At 39.5% G+C, this 20,671-nt stretch overlaps 2 non-coding genes across 2 annotated transcripts; both read left to right on the top strand.

The window, feature by feature from the left end:
* Positions 1 to 10,780: 10,780 nt before the first annotated feature.
* TRNAA-UGC (transfer RNA alanine (anticodon UGC)) lies at positions 10,781 to 10,852 on the top strand. Its single transcript has one exon. It is a non-coding gene; the product is annotated as a tRNA-Ala (tRNA).
* Positions 10,853 to 20,336: 9,484 nt separating this feature from the next.
* On the top strand, positions 20,337 to 20,417 carry TRNAL-UAG (transfer RNA leucine (anticodon UAG)). The gene has a single exon. It is a non-coding gene; the product is annotated as a tRNA-Leu (tRNA).
* The last annotated feature ends 254 nt before the right edge of the window (positions 20,418 to 20,671 follow it).

Genomic DNA, 20,671 nt, shown 5'->3' on the forward strand with positions numbered 1-20,671 from the left:
ATAGGGATGCGAAATTGCGTTAGCCGCCGCCGCAAAAGCTTGCGACTGTGAGAAACTATTACCGCCGAAATGCATCCGGCGACAGGCGATTGAGCCCTGGATTCATAGTTGATGAGGTATCGATCTACGTAAGGCTGCGGCGCTTGCCGCATCGCGAGATTCGACGTCGCTTTGGGAATCGCGCGCGCTCCGTGTACTATTAGGGAAGCAATTCAAGTTCCTAGGAAATGAATCCCAGCATTGCTGAAGGCTCCTGTTACATGCCGATTGTTACGTTACTCTGATATTCGAGTCATTGTCGAAAATGCCAGAACAAAAGACGGATCTCTCGAAATCCGCCATGCAGAATTTACAAGTTCGAGATAGATGAATTTGTGAAAATTATTTCATTATATTTACTCAAATGTAATAATTACTTTTATATTGGTACGTGTCGAAACACATGTCTGTCCGCACAAATGTAAATTAACTTTAATCTCAATTCAACTTGTCCTTCGTTTTCTTTAGTACTGATTAGGAACAGGTGAAGAGTAAGTTAAACTGAAATTAAATCAAATTGATAGAAACGTGCATTAGACGCATGTAAGATAATAAGCATGCTCGATATAATTTACAAAGATTTTTTATCGTGTTCATATTGCGCGTACCAGATGACGAACTTAAAATGGATCTAATGACACATCTGGCGCATGTAAAAAAAAGTCATGCGATTACTTTAACAAAGTGTATATATTCCCGGTGACCGTAGCTATCGTTACGAATTATCTAACGCGATTGCAATGTGCGGTGCGCAATTCCCAAGTTCAACTCCGCCGTGTGACACATAAGACGCTCCGGTGACTGCAGAATGGAGGTCACGAATGCGTGAAATGCACAATTATCGTTGCCGCGGTAATGTACCTCATAAGGCCGGGACCTCCTTAGTATTCTCCCTATATCCGCTCGTCACTTCCGTCGGAATCATCGCGTACTGTCGCTCATTAGTCCTACGATCGTCTCCACGTGTCAATCCTTGAACTCCCACCTGCGGTTGCAACGTGCCTCTATGGAGATTATCCCACACTAAGATATAGGAATATAATTAATTTTCCTGACAAAGGTTCTATTAATTAATCACATACTTGGAGATTAACGGTAAATAAGTGAAAAATACGTTTGTTAAGCTGATTTTCAGTTTCAACCTATTATTAAATTGATCAACAAAAATTCATCTGAAAGAATTAATATTTGAGAGAAAAATTATTTAGATTCTATTATAAACAAGTTTGATTAACATCGCCAGTTTTTTCCCGTCATAATTTGTTTTTTTTATCTCGCAAATTTTATTATTTTTATGCCACACGGAGCTGATTCGATTGATACACAAATCAGGTATCGGTTTTCTTGTTACCGGTTTTCCCTCGAGAAATAACGGTCCGCTTCTGATCATGTCTCTTCGGCTTCTTCGCGCGCCGGAACGAAACGAGGTACTTTGCTGAATTAAAGCGCGAACAGCACGCAACTCGCGACCTCGCGCGAACGCATACACGCGCGTGTGTAGGCGGGTATAAGAGGATATATAAAAGTGCATGCACGGCGAGAGATTTGCCGCGGTTATCTACCCCGCTCGTCACGCCGAATTAACACCGACATTCTTTATCTCGTAATCGGAGGTCGTACGATCCGTTTACTAACGCAAATAAATACAGTCATTCGATGCATCACAAAAATAATTCACCAAAGTAACGGTGAATATTTCTATATTGAAAATATGTTGATGCACAAAATCAGTTGTTTTTTAAATAATTTGCAAATAAAGCTTAGATCAATTTTCTCTCCGTTTTATATGTATATTATTTAACTAGGTCACTGTTTATTTAAATAATTCACGCGAATTGCGGTGGAAATTTAAATACGATGATATTGAATGATTATGCAAAACAAGTTTGCTTAATGACACATTTCGCGTCAGCTTGTGTTAACAGAAACTCATATTTTATCGAGCTCTCGATAGGTATAAAAATACGTAGCCGTACTATTTGACTCTTCAACGATCGATTTATGTAAATCTCGTCGCGAGGGTCAACATTATTGCGCAACAAAACATTGCTCGACGCGTGAATATATTCGTTTATATTTGTGTATGTTGCACAAGATATAGGTAACTATAGGAAAGAGCAATTTGCCGATAACAAAGCGCGTTTCGCTCATTAGAAATTCATATATACGGAGCCGTATCTTTACCGTATCATCGATCGTCGCTTTTATTGTCGGTTAATGCGACGTGTAATTGAGAAGCCCCGCGCGCATAAGCGAGGGCCACGCGGGACAAAGCCATGAAACGCGAGATTTACTTTATTGCGCGCAGGTGACGTAATTCACGAGGGCTACTGTTGCGAATTAATGCCGATCGCGTCCGCGCGCGGGTCGCGCCGATAAAAATAAATAATCGCCCGTACTTATTTACGTACTAAACGCGCATCGGGCATTATCATAATTTTCTATTCAAATATACTTGTCGGATGTGTACATGTGGTCTCTTTTCCCTCGAATAATATTTCCTTCGATCTAATCGCCGTTTACTTCCTCAGAAAATATGCGGAAGCGCGAATCTTTTATGCCTCTCGATTTATATAGTTGATATTTTAATTATTAGAGAGTTAGAAACGATCCCTGGAGGTCATTGAAATCGACGACACATCCTTCGTTAAACTTTCAAGAGTCCCCAGATTCTATTTAACGGCGAGGAATCACGAAGAGCCGAATTAGATTGCGCCGGCCGATCGCGGCTCGTTTTAGTGACATTTCTGGCGAGCTTCGCTAATCCCATCGCGCGCGTCGATTAAAATATTTTCGTTAAAGCGCACAGTTGGTCGGCGCGTACAACGAGTGATTCGTATTAGGGCTGATTGTAAATTGAGCGCGAAACTGTCGTTGATTGGTTTAAAATCAGATCATCGCGCGACTCTCTGTTGGTCGGTTGCATCTATCGTCCGTGCGGTGCATCGTCGAGGAGAACGGCGAGGGGGGGGGGGGGGGGGGCGGGGGAGTGGATCAGTTGCCAGGCAACGTCTCTCTCTCTCTCTCTCTCTCGCCGCCGCTGTAACCTGTAATGCACTCGCTGCTGCAGGCCACGGTTTTTGTTTGTATTAGGAAATCACCCTGTCAAGCGCGCGTCCGAGGGACACGTGCGATTGGAGCAACTCGCGAATTTCGGGATGCGCAGCGCCGATGCGTAAATTTTGGGACGCGGCGGCCGGGAAACTGGCATGATCGATATGCGGATCGGGCGATCGTTTGTATATCTACGGGGGAGCGTATAGAGTCCCCTTGAGAGTTTCAAGTAATTAACGGAGTTTAGCAGTCAATTCGAATTCAACGTAGATCTGGTTAAATTTCGGAAAATCGGTGCGTTGATAATATCTCTCCTCTATATTTATGAAATGCTCGGATGACATGAGTGACAATAAAAGTTGTATATTCTATTTCTTACATTGATCTCTATGTGAGCTGTTAAACTGATTTTTAGAATCTACGAATGAAAAATGAGTATACTTTTCCATTTTCGAATACGTTCCCACAAAATGTGCATCCCCGCCAACCAGTTTCACGGTTGTGACTATGATTTGCTTGGCGCGCCTTCTCTCGCTCGCTCTTTCGCGCGAGAAGCGGCCTTTAAAGTTTCAACCCTAAAAGTGTTTTACGCTTGGCGTCACCCATTGATCGAATTTAAAACTGATGCGTGCTCGGGCACCCGTTCGAATGACATCGCTTTGACACCCGGATGTACTGATTTTACAAGCAGGCACGCGGCGGAAACGGATTCTGGGAATGAAATTTAGGGTTGAAAAAAGGACAGACTGGCAGGAGAGAAGGGTGAGTGACGGGAGAGGGAGGGAGGGAGAGAGAGAGAGCGAATGCGAGAGTAAAAGCCACACGAAGGGGTGAAGGGAGTGTGCTGCTCTTCGTGTACATTCAAACGTAGTTATACGCCCACGTGACATCGCTACTGACAAGCATAGCGAATTATCTACTTTCGTGCGATAACTCTGTACGTTGATTCTAGAATTCTCTCTAATGCAGGAAGCTTGTTCTCTTATAGATTCGATATAACAGCATATGTTCTCGTACTAGTATTCCGCGATCGACAAGCTCGATGTTTTATAGCAGTATATTCTAGAGATAAACTAAAATAAAAAAAAAGATATCGGGGCTAAAAACAACTTTTTACAGTTCAGTTGATTGTATTATTTATTTTATATTATATATGTTATATAATCAATTGATTTTGACAAATTTATTGCCAATAACAGAGTAATAATTTAAATAATTGATTGCTTTAATTAAAAATAATTAAATTTGATGTAAAATTTACATTTAAAAAATAAAGATTACTTTTGTTTCATGTGTGATAAGAGAATGTGAAAATTAATTTCTTCATAAATGTCTCTCTTCTAGAATAAAACTTCTGCTTTCAGAAAGCTTTCTGGCTTTTTAAAGATTAATGGCACGTATTTTACGGGATTTAAACGTTTGAAATATATATATATATATGTGTGTGTGTGTGTCTACACAGATACACGCACACAGTAATGAATTCCGATCGTATATTTTCGGACGGTCCATCGCATCTTAATTAGCCATTAATTCGATTTTATTAATCGTATAGTACGGTATCAGAATGAAGTACTGCGCGATTTTCGAATTCCCTGTGTTGTTTGAGGTTCGTTCGTTGCACCAATTTGCACGTGGATATTCCCAAATGTTGAGCAGAATACTTTCCTCGCGTCGTAATGTAATGAAGAGCGCATCGCGTGCGATTAACGGCGTGAATACGCAGAAATGCCCTGCAATTATCGTATTTCAGTAATTAGTACCCGTGTAATCGTAATTAACCGTATTTTCGCGAACGGCTGCGAATGCTTGCTATAATCCTCACTATAATTAAATCTTTATTTTTACGAACAAAGTTGAATGCGATTACGCAGGATTGAATTTATTTAACCAGATGTAATATGAATATAGTTTGTGTGATGTAATATGAATATATTATATAAGCTCGTTATCATAATATAATTATAAAATAAACATACAAGATTAGGCTAGCAGCAATCCGTTTTTATTTCTATCAATTTGCAAATCAAAGATCGAAACATCATTGAATCTAGTGAATCAATCGAGGTCTATTATAATACTAGAATCGCGGATCGATGCGTTTTCATTTAGTTTGGTATAATTTTATTTGATGACAAATAATTTTCCTCACTATATATGCGGTGATTTGGTAAAACAAACGATTTTATCTAATATTACGCAATTATTTCTTGTACCTGCGTATGTAATTTTAATTATCGGATTGCAGGGCTGGGTAAGTATTTAAAATACTTTTATTTGAAAACGATAATTGTAAGATAATTATATCGTTTATTTCAACGGCGTACATGAAAATATTTTACATTTTATATTTCAGTATTAATAATGAAAGATTGAAAGTATTTTGTATTTTAAATACTAAGATTGACAATTATTATTTAAATTACAAAGTACATAAAGCTTTCAATCTTTCAATTTTAAGTACGAGATACGTACTACTTTCATCGCTGAAATATAAAATCTACTTTTATCGCGAAAACTGTGTTTGAAATAAAAGTATTTTAATTATTATACTTACCCAGCCCTGTCGGATTGTATATCGGAATTTTATAAATTATATAATGATTTCTCAGGGACTCCCCGTTCCACGATTACGTTAAATGATTACAACGGACTTCGGCATGCTGTCGATTGTCAGCGAATGATTATTCACGGCCAAGCCGTTTGGCGTCGCTAGATTACTCGGGCGGCGTATTGACAAACGGATTAACGTCAAGTTGACTTAGCGTCGCCGATAAGGAACCGATAACCGATACGATAATTGCGACGAAACGGTCGGTGAGAGAGTCGCGGCCCACGCCGGGCGGTCTTTATCTTCGGCCGTGCGCGACTTCTCGCGGTTTGCGAATATATCGACTCTCCTCGCCGTCAAATCGTAAAATGTGAGAACGGCCCTTTTGCATACGGCGCGACGAATCGCGAGATTGGATGTGTCACGATTTTATGTGTGTCCAGACGACGGATCCTTATCCCCTCGGAGTTCGCACTCTCACTCGATCGTTACTGAATTTCCACGCTGCTTTTGCCCCACGTACGCTTCACGAGGAATCTCACTCTGGCATTTTCGTGACGATCAGCGATCAGGTCGTGTCCCCCGACAGCCGTGACGATCGAACGCGAGATACGTGCCACTTTGAATATTGCAGGAGAGAAAACGAAGGAGATGTATCTATAAACTAAGAATATATTCAACTTGCACGGTATAAAATTTTAAATATGTATATAAAAATAGACAAAGTTCTTAAAAAAATTTTCTGACACTTTTAATTAGTTTATATATTAATATACAGAAACGTGGTTTAAACCTTAGAAATGATACATAAAATTTAAATCTGTTACATTCTAATTTGTTTGTGTTGCTTTCATGCTTCTCTATTTAATTTATGTTCTTTCTCTCTTTTAATTGTAAATGTTTATTGTTATTATTTTTGACATATATTGTGCATAAGTTTCTATTATATTGCTCTTGTTCCGATCACTACATATTTTATTCTTGAACGATTAACATCCGACATATAATTTATACATTTTTTATGTGAGTATTAATTTGATTTCCGATTTTCATAATATTCAATAAAATAATTTTTAATTTTTGATATAATTGTTCGTTATAGTTTACTAAGCAGTTTAATGAAGCTTTACAATAATTATATACAATCAATTCTTGACAATCATGTGAGTTGTTTAATTTTACTAAATTGTTTGACTATTATAAACAATTTGCATATATCGTTTTTAAAAATTTTTCAGTTGAATTTGCATTTAGATGAACAAGAATTGATATTTTGAAACAACATCTTCATGTAATGCGATCTGTATTTTAACATTTTTATCTATATTGATAAGAATATAGGGTTTATATTGAACTTTATTAAATTAAATTGCATTTTACACACTTCTAACTTGTGACAGCTCTTAATGGCGATTACTTTTTCCTATATTGATTTTTAATTAGGATACAAAAAAACAAGATCAACAGGCAGAAACTAAGATACTTCTAATTAATACAATCAAAAAGGCTTAGGTTATGCATATATTGAAATCGTCATTGCAAAGATTGTTTACTGCAAGCGGAACCGCAACGGACCGCAGTAAACCATCTCTCGTAGAAACACGCCCGTATTTGCTATCCTAACAAAAATCGCTCTCGCTTTGATCAAGTGTATTACGAGAAACCTATAAAATTCGAGGAAACTACTCCCGGGGCTGCGCGTTATATATCCGAAAAGCCTATACGGACCGCGTTTTATCTCCCGAATGTAAAGAAGCGCTCCGGCTGATACGGTTGGAAACTTGCTGCGCCGGACCGTATTTACCGAGAACTTTTCCTGAAGAATCGCACACAAAGGGCCTTTCCCGGTGGGCCACCGCGGGTTACTTTCGTGTAAACAGCAATCTCTTCTCCACGACGACGGTGCGGTGCGGGCGGGGACGGGCGAAACGTTATCGCGGGATTATTTCTTTCATTCATCTCGGGCGACTTAAGGATTCTAAGAATAAAATATGCAGGCCGCCGTCTTTAGAAGAGAGGAGGCGCGCACGTCGCTCTTCGGGGCCGTTTTCTGGTAATTACGTCGGTTAATTGCAGAGGACGGCCTCGCTCACGCCACTTGTTATATTCGCCGGATATCTCGGTGCCGCCTGGAAGGTATATATAGCGAAAGAATGTTTACGGGTTATTCTCTCCGAGAGAACTGTTAAAGTATAGGAGGACGTATGGCCTGTAGGCACCTCTTTCAGGCTTCGAGGATTAACATCGCTAATTGTTAGTCTCAAAGGATGCGAAAGAGCTAGCCGGTAAGCCGTTCCACGGGGGCAGTGTCCCGGAAAATTAAGGATTAGTACAGTCAGTCCTGGAGAGAGAAAGAGTGGTATTTGGGGGATATTACTTCATGCCTGGGCGTAATACGCTGCAATAAAATATGCCTTCTTAGAACTCCCGTGCACAAAGGTTTAGCCTTTAAGAGGCGCGCGGTGAAATATTGGCGGCGTAAGACGCTTGGAAGTGATCCAGCGTGTTTGAAAATTTTAAGGAAGAATATCTTCGCGTAACGCCCGCTTTGGAATCTCCTCGACACGTTACGTAAAAGCTCCGCTAATAATAGCGTCACTTATTTATGTAGTTTTGTCTTAGACGATAAAAGCCCGTTATTCATTTTCTAAGATACACGTTTTGGAGATCTGATTTTATCTCGTGTCGTGTTATTATTTTCGTAGAACAATCGATATCGATGAGAGAATTGAAGTTTGAATTTACTGTGCTTTTAAGATACGTCTGGAACATTGTTTTAAAACACTGCGCTATCATTCTCATGTTACTCTCTGTTTGCCTTTGGATTTACAGAGAGGGAGATTCTCGGATTTATATATACGATAAGAATACTCGTTCTTATTCATCTGCTTCCAAAATATCACGTTACGCCCAGTGTCGAGTTACGTTTATCAAGTTTTCAAACGCACGAAAAATATTTAAAAGCTTGTATCAAATTGCAAGTTACTAAGTTATCGTGAAATATTGACTTGCGCGCTCTAAATAGGGAAAGAAAGTTAAATCTTGACGTACAGGATCATAACATATTTAACAAGATATACGTGTAACGCGATATTTGCGAAAACAGCACTGATCTACCATATCTATAAAAATCTCTAGATCAAAACGTTATATAGTTATTTAAATATTTAATTGTAATAACTACAATACAACCATTTATTCAATATACTTTTATATCATATAGGGATGGAAAAATTTAGTATTATTTTTTCATTGCTCGCAAAGAACATTTGTAGAGGTGAGAAAAATACTATACACGCTGTTTTCGTATACATAGATTAATGATACACGATCGTTTCAGCACGTAATGGCACGTAATATGCATAATGTAAAAGTTACGACATGTAAAAGCTTGCTCGGAGCGCAGTCTCGGTTTATACCGAGGCTGCTTTCACAACATATAGCCACCAAGTAATTAAGAATATATCAGCACGTTTATGAATCGTAGCACGCCGCATGAATGGCCGATAGCTGACAAGCGATAGAATCATTTCGTCGCCCTTACTCTGTTAAGCATATCCGCACCTTTCATATATCAAACCGACATGTCACGCGTTGCAATTACACGAACAATAGCGCTTTCAAGACACGCGTTTCTCCGTCAGTTAGAAAACCGTTGAAACTGCAATGAAATGTTTGCGACTCGATTTGCGACGTCGGAATTTTATTTATTTTCGTATGCGTTTTATTATTTACGAGCGATGTTTCGCGAGCGAATGCGCGAACTTGCAGAACATTTCGATGCTTCTCTTCCATAGAATTCGAATGATAAAATAATCCCTCATTATCTTTTAACGATAGCAAAACACAGAAAACTACTTTAATACGCGACCGCTCACGCCAACTAGTAATTCTCTCGTAATTGACATCAGACAGGTATAATGAAATTAAACGAATTAAAAGTAAAACGACAATAACGTTACACCGCGGGTAAAATATTAATTACTGCTTTTTATTCGTGCATCTTGTCACTTTGAATTATTTATATTGTCGTAGTTTATCTTAAAATTATTTATTCCTGAAATAGCATTCTTTAAATTAACTTATTCTCATTTTCGCTTATCAAATTATGTTTTGGCATTTCCCGAAAAATATTTTATCGTCAAACATGACAAGTGTAACAAATATAATAAATTGTAGAGTATTTTGGTTCGATCTTGTATTTATTCCAATCTTATATTTAATTTAGGATCGTCTCTCTCTCTCTCTATTAAAATCTGAAATCCATTCAAGTCTAATTTTGACGTTCCATCTAGAATCTACAATGAAATAGCCATCGCGTTTAAATATAACATTGGACTGTACTCTTAATGTGATATTAATGACTCTCATTGCATAAAATGATACTACATTACAATTATACAATCGCATATGAAACGTATGCGCGCGATCGAAGATTACTTTCTCTCGAGTTATTCCCCTTCGCTCCATTTATCGGCGCGTCTATCACGTCATCATTGAATTCGCGCCGAGAGCTGATTCGCGAGTGGTTTAGAAATGCAAATTAAACGGGACAAGGGAAACACGGCGGAGCATTATCGCGCGCGTCCGAAGCCGCTGAACGGAACGGAAGAGACGCGACGCGCGCGTCGAGGATAAAAGTGCGACGGACGATAGATCTTCATTAGACTGCGACGGTGCATAAGTCACGCGACGGGGGGCACGACTTTTAGCCACCCTTGTAATTCTCCAGCACGTATATAAGCACGCCTACCGCACGGATACACGATGACCGCATGATCGGCACAAATAACTTCTTCGCCCATCAAACTGTTTCATCGATCATCGTGTACTGCAAAATATTTCTCATTTATTGTCATTTCATTATAATATTTATAATATTTATCGTAAATGTATTCGATTAAACCTGCGATAGTAAAATCGAAATATAATAGATACAAAAGCGTTTGTATACATAAGTATATAATATTTCAGAAATGAAATTTAATTTATTAGACAAATACTTTAGACAAATACTTAATTATTTAATCAAATAATTAAGTAAGATATGTCTCTTTATCAAATTTATATTTATATAAAATTACATCTAATTCATCGAATCCTTATCTCTATCTTATAATACGGGACCAGTAAATCGGGGATGTAGCTCAGTGGTAGAGCGTTCGCTTTGCATGTGAAAGGTCCCGGGTTCGATCCCCGGCATCTCCAATCTTTTGCTTTTTCATTTTTTGTTTTTACACACAATATAAATGATAGCATTACATTTTTGATTTAATGCATACCATACACCATCTTCGTTATTTAGTACTTTAATAATTTAAAATTAAGTTATAAATGAATATATATATAAATGACACACCTTACTTCTCTTCTTTTTTCTTTATCTTTCTATCGACTTTTACTTTAATTATAAAAGTTATTCAATCGAGTTTCGAACACGTGTGGACGCGGACAATATCATTGTATCACGAATATAACTGTGCAGACTAGAAGACGGAATAATTCTCTCCAGAATTCTCGTAGCCTGTGGTCAATCAAATCTTTTTTTTTTTTTTTTAAGAAACCGTATAACCGAGGTCCGTTATATCTATCTACCGACCGCGGCTGTTTTACGTTTCGCGAAGCCTGAAAATCGCCAAGTTCACGGAGAGTTTGTTAAGGTTTCGGCGTTTAATTTCCCCACAATGCCAGTCCGTCCACAACTGAGGCTTTCCGTTTCTTTTTTTTTTTGTACGTAGCGGAGCGCAAGAACGCGCGCCTTGAGTAAATTGGCATGCGCGTTTCTACGTTTTCCACGTTAAAAAAAAGAGCACACGTGCGGCGTCGCGCAAATACAGGAAACGCTAAAAGTATCGGGTGATTTATTACAGAGCGAGTACCGTACCGTAAGACAAACGCAAATGAGTAACGAGCGGGAGACTTCGAGCGGCAGTGGACGGCGTTTATTTTCTCGAATGCTTACACGTGAAAAGAGCTAAATGCCGCGAGCGGCGGATTTAATAACTCGAGAGCGGTTCGGTGTACCACACGATGAAAAGCCTTTTGTCTCGTGCATTCGAAAACGAGGCGAACGAGCAAGAGTAGAAGGAAGGAGAGAGGAGGAAGAAAAATAGCCGGAATATCGAGGCCGTGACAGAGAGTAAAAAAAGGGTAACTAGAATAAAAGAGGAGAGAGAGAGAGAGAGAGGGGGGGGGGGGGGGGGGGGGAGTTTGGTCTCCGATTGAGCGTGCGTAACTCGCCTCGATGGGCTTGCAGCAGGCTGTTCGCCTTCCCGACCGCGTTCGAGCCGGTGGACGGCGAGGGAGATGCATTACGAGTAGCGAGAGACAGAGAGAGAGAGGAAAAAAAAGGAAGAGATGCATATGACTGCGGGATTGCATTGACTGCAGCGGAATAACGCGGTTTCGAAATCGCGTTCGCGTTCATAATCTACTCACGCGGGGACTCTGCATATCCGGGCGACGCGACGCCCCACCCCACTTACGCTCTCGTTGCAAGCGCAAGCTATGCACTTCTAGGACCCGCTGATGCATTTATTGCTGATGCACCAGGAGAGGAGATTGAAGTCGGCGCGGCGTTCATTGTCGCCGTACGACGACGTAGCGAAGTCAAGGGGTTGACCGATTGAGAGGTAAAGGGAGGAGAGACCGTACCATTCCTGCTGCATTACGTCATACATCGATTCTCCCGGGGATTCCCACGGCGTCAACTCGCCACTGGGAACTCGTTGCATCACCGCCACTGCAAGTAACTACGCCGTGCAATTGTGATGTTCGATGCGTAGTTGCTGCGTACTCCGTGTGTGTAATGTACGTGTAATGGAAGATGTATCTCTAGAAACACATTGTTCTTCGATCAATTATATTATTTATTTAATATATGTAGAAGGGCTACGAGTCAGATATCCCCAGTAATAAAATATTTAATAATTTTGAAAACATTTTACATGAAACAAGAAGTTGAAAGTTGAAGTTAGAATTAAAAAATTGTAAACAATAATTATAATAACATAAACGCAAACAAAAGTTAGACAAAGAACTAAAATGTAAGCCATAAAATATGACAATTATAAACAGACGTTTCGACCTCGCTTAGGTCATCTTCAATGTTTAAACGTATAAATATTTAAAATTATGCAATGCATATAAAATTTTTTCTCAAAAAACTAAAACACGAGATGGTTGTATTTCGCCGCAAAGAAGTATCAATATTATTTATTTATTCCACTATTAAAATTGACATTTATGGAAGCAATAAAAATATAATATATGTATAATTTAAAATGAAAAAAATATGATACAGTAGATTGCCGACGATGTTTCACATTTTCTAGCCTTCTTTTGAATCGAATTTATTACTTTATAATATTACTGTGAGTTACTTTACGATCTTTTATTTGTTATTGAATTAAAAAATTGTAAATGCCGAACTCTTCGCAAAAAATAATTGAAAACTAACAATGTTCGTCCTAATTTGCAGTGTGTTAAAAACTCGCACGCGTTTGATTTAACGCAGTCGTTTTACATCATATCGCGCACTCCATAATATCAATACGGTGGAAAAGTACCGTAACTGAGAATGATTTGATTGAATTTAACTTCCGGAGCGGACAATTAAAAAAGCAATTTCAACGCGCGTCATTGCCGGGTCGAAATTCGTCGGCGAACGAATTAAAAAAAAGAAGGAAGCAATCGGGAACGCGTCTCGCTTTGGGGGATAATTGCCGTCGCGTGCCTAAAAATGAGACTGCCACGACTGATTAATCATCGGCAATCTCGCGCGCGAGAGCAAGGACGCCGCCATTAGAAGCGCAAATGACGGAAACTCCGTCACCGGGGTGTATCCATACCCTCTATGTGCTCGGGAAACGCGTTATTTTTTTCCTCCCTCTCTCTCTCCACCGTTCATTTCTCCGCTTCTCTCGCCATTCGTACACACAGCCGTACGCGATGCGGAGCTGGCGGGATGAGTAATTTAATTGAAATTCCCCTCTGTGAAATTGTGGAAAAATCGAGTCATGCGATCGCCAGGGCCTGCGCGAAAATGAAATTACAGGAGGAAACGAGGTTTGTTCGATGATGCAGGTGAACGCTGCTTTCAGGGGGGAGATGGTCGGAGATTAGGGAAGGGGGGGAGGGAGGGGAGAGAGATGAAAACAGAGCAAGTACATGGGGGGTGGGCCTAGCTGGCCGGAGCCGACGGCTTTGCGTGGACCAATTTTTCGGTTTTGAATTTCTGCGCGCAAATTGGCCTTGCGCAAATTACCCTTGATTACCGCGTGTCGCGAGGGCTACCTCGATATATAGAGATATAGAGCCCCTCTATATACGGCCCCGAGCTCGCGCGACTCTACTGGAAAATATCCTATTTCGCGCGCGGGACGCTCGTGGATTTTCGGCCGTGCAGGAACGAGGGTTGCGCGGCGTATATACGCACAAATTGCAAAAATCGATCGATAATCCAACCCGGTATAATCGAGTAGTTTTCCGGACGCGCCGCCGTCTCGAAACGCCGAAATATCGCGCGTACGCGGTTGCGGCGGACGAGCCGCGAAATATGAGAGTCTGGGATTCCGCGGATAGCTCCGCACTCGTAATGAAATTGTTTTTAATTAAGCCTCTGGCGGCTCATAAACGGAGGACCCGCAGGATAATTTGACGCACGACGAGCGCTGAAAAATCTCCCATTAACATTTTCATATATCTTGGAATCGTTCGTTGCTCGTTCAACTGAAAAAATTGAATGCATTAAATCTGAACACATGTTTTCCGCGCGCGCGCGCAGAGAACCCATTTGAAACGTCCACCCCCTCGAGAATAATTTTCGATAATTTATACCCTTTAGACGATTTATCGAACATTTCCATTAATCTTTCATGACGGGCCGCAGTAGTTTATTATCATACGTCTGTGTACTGCGCTCGCGGTGATAGCACGCGGTGCAAATATTTCTTGGCAAATGAAACCCGTTGCCGCGTGTATACGAAAAGCTTTCGCGGGCTCGAACGTAGTCATAGCCGTTTTTAATTAAACTTCCGTCCGCGATGAAACGCCGCGCCGCTGCGACTATACGTGCAACGCGCGTTCGTTAACCGCGCGTAAACTTCGGCGGAGGTGTGGGAGGCATACCGAAAACTTGGTATTTCCGCGCGGCGCACGAGAGAGAGAGAGAGAGAGAGAGAGAGAGGAATTATTCATCGCGATATTTCGCGCGAGAGATCCCCCCCCATTAAAAATGAATCCCTTGAGCGAGCGAGGAAGCGACCTATCGTCGCGCATATTTTAGTATGCGCACTTTAATTACCGAGAGCCGGTTCGCCAAAAGCGACGAACGTAAACAGAGAGGCCATGTAATTCGATTCGCCTGGCACAAATATTTGCGGCTGTGTAACGCGCCGTAACGCGCCGCGCCGCGCCGCGCCGCGCCGCGCCGTTAACGCGACCCGAGTCAGCGGCTTACGTTACCGGAACTGCATAGCCCCTATATATGCGTGCGTGTGTGCGTGCGGGGGGTTAACTCAGCCGCAGCTGGCCGCAGCGCATCCGGAACCGCTGCGGGTCGGTTACGTGAAAATGGCTCCGCGCGGCTGTACATCGTATTTCGGCAGATAGTCCCGCCCGCGCGCCGTATAAGTACGGCATTGTGCGGTTACGCAAGGAGGATTATGCCGAGCAGGGACGGATTAATCCATCACTCTTGGGCGAAACAATGGCGCCGATTGTCGATTATTTTCTCCATTGTGCAAGTATAATCCCACGTGGAAAAATAATAAAGTTGCAAAATCGGCGGGTGCAACACATTTCCGAAATGAAACGCCTCTCCGTAAACGTGTAATCCCCTGGTAAATGCTGTAATTATTCGTAATCTTTATGTAAGCAGGTGGTCACTGCGTCCCACGCGTTGTTTTCTTTGAAAAATCTTATTCTGGGAAAGAAGAATAAAAGGCATTGTCCATTATTTTATATTCCTCTATCTCCTCCATAAAGAATGTAAATTTAATTCTATATGCACTATTAAAAAATGCAACTATAAAAATTAATTTTTTTGTTATACGATTTTAGAATAAATAGGTATACATGACATATCGTAATAAAATTAGTGGTAAAATATTAAAATATTTTCACAACGTTATAAATATTGTTCCCAATTAAAAAGAAAATAAGAATAAATTATGAAACGACAGTTGCACATAAATAAATATTTACTTAAAAAAAAAAAAAAAATAAAAAGAAATGATGGTTAAATTAAACTGATAGTTTTACACAAAATTAATACTCGTACATTTATACACACATTTAGTATTTAAATGTTTAATTGACAATATATTTAAATAAACGTTTCGTTAATTCGCGTTAATATGCAGGGTCGTATCGGGGCTATTTCGATCCGAATACGATTGCAAAACGTATCAGCTACGTAGCCTCGTTTGTAATGGGCCTGCTGCTTTCCATGCGTGCCGGATCGGATGCGTGCAATTGCGGCGCGCAACTGCTTGCTACGGCGGAGAGTCTGTATATGCACTCGAGCGTACACCCCGAATCGTAGGTCAGTTACGAGAAAATATTGACTGATCGCGCGTAATGGCGCATCTGATATTAACAATAGTACCCTTCCCTTGGATCTATCCGCTATCTCTTGCGTGAAGTGCCGTGCACGCGCGACTATAACGAGGTAAACATAGGCGCGCGGATATTAAAGCGAGCGCGCGCATTTCCTGGCCTCGCATCAATTGTCATTAAACGACATGATTATTGCACATGTTGACGATTATTGCTGCGATAGACCATTACTGGAATATCCGCGCGGCCCTCATAATGATCGATAGCCGATATATATTCATCGGGCATTTCGTTAATGGCACATTGTATCAGCCGGCGCGGGTGCACGGCCTCGCGAAAATTGCGACGTTCCGTTAACGAGGCGTTTCGAGAATCGCTGTTAACCCGAAGTGTCGTTGTCTCTCCGGTTTGCGCGGAACACATTGGCCGTCATAGATACGGCAGACAAATGGAAATGTACGACGAACGAAAGTAATGGAGATTTTAATGCGATAATTTATATCCCGCGTTTCTAAATTCACAGCTAAATGGAAGCTTAACGGCTTTGGAAAATTTACAGAAAGTTATCGTACTTGCTAACGAACAACACGTATCGTATACATAATCACATATGAATTATTTAAATAAGTTTCTTGTTTAATTTTTTACCTCTCTCTCTCTCTCTCTCTCTGCCATGATGAAAGTTTATTCATGATGTTTAATTTTTAAATGTTACATTACGCGAATATATAATACTATTCAATTGCTTATAACTTTCATGAAAATTAATGAAGTATATTATAAAAATAATTTTATTTCAATCTCAACAATACTAAGCAAATGTATGTATCTTTATTAATAAAAAGTTACAAACATTGGAAAAAAGCATCGGGAAAGGTCAGGTATGTCATGACGAAAAAGCTTAAAATGTAGGAGCTAAATCGTTCTCTTTTTAAAAAATTTGTAACTTTTAAGAAATTTTGAAAACGCGACGTTCAATATTTATGTACGATACTCTTTGAAAGAGCGTTTAGTTCGGATCTCGCATTTTTACACAGAGCGCGTTGGCACGGCTTTCACGCCTGGCCCTTTCACAGAAAAGGGAAAGGAAAATCGAAACAGCTACCTGTTGATCGTGTAATTGTAGCCATTTAACCAATTAACGGCAGATATCGGCGATGCATTGTGCGCGTTTCACAAAAGACTTTCGCGTCGAGCGATAAAAAGTCATCGTCTCTTCAGCGAGTCGCTTATAATATCGTTGGCGTATTACGGTACACGTTACGATACGTCTCGACAGCTTGATGGCGAAGAAGAGTACCTGTTTAGCATCGCGTTTAGCAGAATCACGCCGCCACTTTGGTCCGCGATACTCGTGGCTGTCGTCGCGAATGATCGATCGTATATCGTTCCGTTGTAGTTGAAATGAGGATGATCTCGATGACTCGCACCCTCTGAATTACGTCTCGCATGTTGCATATCATACAGAGAAAATCCCTCGTGAGCATATATCGTTGTATAGTGAGAGGAGGGGAGGCGCCGTCGATTCTTACGAATAAACTGCTGGACGAGCCAATTGAGGATGATAAATCTATTTTATTTTCGGCGAATCATGCGACTTGTGGGGAGAGTAATGGAGATTATTAGGAAATGCAGGTGCCGCTTACGGATATTATGAGCTCTATTGAATGGCTTCCATAAAACAATAATGGGATCGGTCGGCTGATGTGAAGAGAAAATGGAAATGATGCGAAGGGAAAACGCGTTTACCTCATTTTATCACGAGATACGCGCGTAAATCTATAGGTACAGTTTTTCATTATCGGCGAGAGTGGCGGTGAAAGTAATTGATTTGAGAAAATTAGACGCACCTCTTCATTATGTGCGTAGAGAATTCTTCCGAAACGTTCCCATGTACGGATATAGCGGATTCTATTTCGGTGATTTTTAAATCAATTCAATATATTTTCAATATTTGTCTGGGAATAGAGTTACCTGAGAGGTACTTTTACATCCCAGCGAAAAAAGTGTGAATTGTTGTAAAATATTGTTTTGTATGGAGATATTGTTATATATATATATATATTTTTTTATAATTATTTTTTATCTTTAAAATTCCACTAAAACCTCGCAACAAAAAACTGTTATATTAATTATTAATTAAAATTTTTATTTTTTAGAAATCGTGTCTTATTGGACTATTTCTAAAAAATAAAGTTTCTAATTAATATAACAATTTTTATTTATGTGTTCATTCTGTTTAATATTTAGTTTCTTTATTTACTTTTTTCAGAAAAGTACGATTAAATCCATATTCATATAATGTTTTCAAATATTAATAAACCGGAAAATAATTAATAATTTAAAATTTTAATGTATAAGAAAAGAATGTTTACTAGTGTTAGGTTGGAGATATAGATGAGTCTATGTCAAGTATTTACTGGATTAAATCTAGTAAAACACTAACGTTTATATAAGAATATTATCGTATTGGAATTAAAATAATTTTCTTCATTAAGTTGATGAAAGGCGTCATTGAAGAAGAAACAATATTAATACGAGTATATTGAGTTTTGAACAAGTATTACTCTATTCTTTAATCGAAGTAAAATTTATTTTCAACTAAGAAAATATCTTTCACTTTGTTTTAAGAATAATTTATTCTGAATTGGAGATTGTTTATTCTTGGCGCTATTTTAAGCATAAAATATTCTTGAATTGAAGCATATGCATTACTTTAAGAATTCTTTTTTCGCGTGATGGCATTTTGCGCTGTATAATTAATAACTTTGTGTCACAATAGAAAAGAAGGAGATTTCACGTGTCGGTGGTTATAAAATATAGTCGGTGCATCAACGGGAGACGAATTTATCTTCCTCCATTTTCCGGCGTCGTATCTCGCGGCAACGGTAACGAGACGGGGAGAGGGACTCGGGACTTTCAAGACCCGATTTCAGTTTATCACACCGGCTTATCTACGTTATACGAGTATTCACGCAAATTTATCGATCTGTCTACAGCCGTTTCGACATAACCGAAGCGCTTCGTTTTGGCTCTCTCGAGCGTCAGCTTTATGCCGCGGTCCCCCGGGAATGCGATAAGGAAAGGAAAGAAAAAAAAAGAAGAAGTCAGCGGAGAGTCACGTTATGAGCATGAATTTTTATATTGAGATCTTATCGCCTGGGGTACCCGGCGCTACCGGGAAGGGAAAATAAAAGAGGAGATTTGCGGCGCTATAATGACGTTCACTACTGCAACGCGCGCGAGATGGCCAATTCATTCGTCCATTTTGACTCCTCCGGAATCAAGTTTCCTTTTAAAGCGCTTTCGGCACTTTCTAATATCTCCTCCTCCTCTAATTGCATTTAATTCAATTTGAAAGTAATTTGATCTTAGAATTCACCATTCAGATTACAAAATCTGTGTTTATCTCTATTTTGACAAAGGTTTCCCACCATATCGTATTATAAAACTTAAAATGTTTTATTCAACAAAGCGTTCACTGGTAATAATTACAAAGACAATTGATTAGTTGCTACTTAATTCAACGCTGGCACGCGAGAAGGCACGTAACGGAATGATATCTTAGTTACTTTTGATTACACATACAGTGCCGACTACGAGAACAAGCTACCAGGCAACGCGACGTGAGATACGCTTGTAACGCGTGACGTAATCAAGGCCAATACGACAGCACGTGCTGGGAGAATGCGAAACAATGTTAGAGATACATGACTCTTACATCTACGAGATGTTTATATTAAATGCATTATTTCTTTTACTATTGTTATACAGGGCGTTCAGTATATCGAAGTGTACGATATAAAAAGTATCCGATATAAAGCGAGTAAAAATATGTAAAAAATATATTCCTTTACTAGATGTATTTTATTAAAAATAATAATTGTTTAACAACACACGGCACAAATAAAAAATATTTTTAATAAAAAGTAGCGTTTACCTATAAATTAATGTCTGGATATATTTAATGATAGGACATATTTGACAATTCATTATGCACAGTTAAATAAACGCACGCGGTTTTTATATCGATTTTGAATTTTGCAATCGTACTTTGACCAGTTTTCGATCAATACAATCTATCGTGAAGAAAGGCTTAATTTATATGTAGTTATGGAGAGCTTCTGTCGAAGGCAGCGTGGCCGAGCGGTCTAAGGCGCTGGTTTTAGGCACCAGTCCGTAAAGGGCGTGGGTTCGAATCCCACCGCTGTCAAATCTTTTTTTTTTTTACTTTATTGTCTTTTGATGATTTTTAGTAGAAAAGATTTAAAATTATATGGATCATAAATACAGTATGCACGAATTAATTTAATTATTCTAGCTATGCTGTATTTATATTGACGTTTATTTAACAAAGTTAACAATTGCGATATAGAGACAATATGTTTAAACAATTATCTTTCAACATTGTAAATTTCTCTCCAATACCTTACGTATATTAATGTTATCGATTTTTTTTGATATGAC

Source organism: Cyphomyrmex costatus, unplaced genomic scaffold (genome assembly GCF_001594065.2).
Source record: "Cyphomyrmex costatus isolate MS0001 unplaced genomic scaffold, Ccosl1.0 scaffold6, whole genome shotgun sequence".
NCBI lineage: Eukaryota > Metazoa > Arthropoda > Insecta > Hymenoptera > Formicidae > Cyphomyrmex > Cyphomyrmex costatus.